The following is a 2,194-nucleotide window of genomic DNA, read 5'->3' as shown; positions in this document are numbered from 1 at the left end:
GCACACAAACACACACGTATATATATATATATGTATATATATATATATATGTTGGTGTGGATGTGTAAAATATAAATATATTGTTTGTTTATTTGGAATTAAGCACAAAGCTACACAATGGGCTATCTGTGCTCTGCCCACCACAGGTATCGAAACCCGATTTCTAGCGTTGTAAGTATGCTGACATACCGCTGTGCCACTGGGGGGGGGCATATAAATATATAACTGACAAGTTATATAAATTACTTAGTTATAGTTTTTCCTTTTCATTATTTTTTGCCTTCAATATTTATTGTATTACAAAAATTATATTTATGATTTAATATTCTGAAAAATCGTGTCGCGATAATATCTTAAGTTAGCAAGATAGTAATTATTGGTGTTTGATTAATAACTGTTAATTTCAGAATAGTAACAGTAGAAAATCGAAAATTGTGCAATAATCAAGGTGAAGATCATAAGCTAGGAATACTTAATGTTTGTATATTTTAATATTATAACTTAAGCTGTTTGTCTGGTAACTGTGTTACTACTGTATTTATCTGTTACTTTTCATATTTTGCTGATAACTGTGTCACTACTGTATTTACCTGTTACTTTTCATATTTTACTGGTAAGTGTGTCACTACTGTATTTACCTGTTACTTTTCATATTGTGCTGGTAACTGTGTTGTCCAGTTATTATTAACATTCAAAGAAAGCTGTATTGTTAATTGTATTTGTCCAGTTATTACTGATATTTCACTAGTAACTGTGTTTTCGCATGTATTTGACTAGCTATTATTAATATTTCACTGGCAACTTTGTTGTTATATACATTTGTCAGTTTAAGATCAATATTTTGTGACAACTGGGTTGTTATATGTATTTATTTAGTTTTTATTAATATTTAATTGTAATATGTTATTACACATGTTTGTTTAGTTATCAGTAACATTGGATGGTAACTGTGTTTTCACGCGTATTTGTCTAACGTTTTTATTAATGTTTTCTGTTAACTGTATTTTCACATGTATGTTTCTAGTTCCATATTACTAATAGTCAATCGTAACTGTGTTTTCACGTGCATTTGTCTAATGTTTTCACTAATATTCGATGGTAACTGTACTTTAACGTATATGTGACTAGTATGTTTACAAATATTTGCTAGTAACTATGTATTAATGTATATTTGTCTAGATGTTTTAGTAATAACTGGTTGTAACTGTGTTTTATTGAGATTTACTAATATTTGATGATAACTGTATTTTAACATGTAGTTGTATAGTTATTAATAGTTCACTGGTAACTGTTTTTTTACATATAATATTTAGATTTTTACTAATATTTAATGGCAACTATGTTGTCAGATGTGTTTCTTTAGTTTTTTACACAAGCAAGCATTTATAGGGCATCATTTTGGGAAGATATTGTTCAACCTTAATTTGATTCCCAAGAGAGTTGGATGAGAAGCATGACCTTATAATATTGAAAAAAATTATTTTTCTTAAGGATTATTAAATATACGGTTTTTATATAGCTGACCTTATAATGAAACCAGGCGCCAGTGGTATGTGAGATAGCAACAAGTGTTATACAAAGACCAGACTTCCAGCTGGGAATTCTTTTAGCCAACTATACTGATTATTTATCAAGTTGAAAGAATGTTTATGAAAGTGAAAAATGAAATTGGTAAATATGTCAGAGATTGTATAACACATCCTGAGAGGAGCTCATTAGTAAGGAAATCAGCAGATGTTTACAGGGAAACCAGAGTTTTCAGGGTAAATGTTGATGCCAGTAAAACAAATGCAAAGTCAATGGTTACCCAGGCTTGTATGAACCAAGGACCTTTAGCTGCTATGCCCTGGGATGAGCAGACAACTAAAAGTAATATGACCATGAGCTACTTTGTTCTGGTTCTGGAATCTTAGAGAAACATCATGCTTCCAGTACTATAAAAGATATTTTAAAAACTCAGTAAGTTAATCTCACCAGTAACGTACAGGAAAGTTTGCTTGAGTCTTCAGAGAATCCTTCCAGCTGTGAAGTCATCATGGTGAGTTTTCAGCATTTCCACTTTCACGTAATTTAAATTGCTGTTTCACGTATTACTTGGCAACATAATTATTTATTCTGTTAAACCTAAGATTATTAGCTTAACCAATTTGTTGATTAAAGTGATTGAATTATTATTAAGAATCTCACTAAAAGT

Source organism: Limulus polyphemus, unplaced genomic scaffold (assembly GCF_000517525.1).
Source record: "Limulus polyphemus unplaced genomic scaffold, Limulus_polyphemus-2.1.2 Scaffold3160, whole genome shotgun sequence".
NCBI classification, from domain to species: domain Eukaryota; kingdom Metazoa; phylum Arthropoda; class Merostomata; order Xiphosura; family Limulidae; genus Limulus; species Limulus polyphemus.
This window is presented reverse-complemented; position numbering follows the sequence as displayed.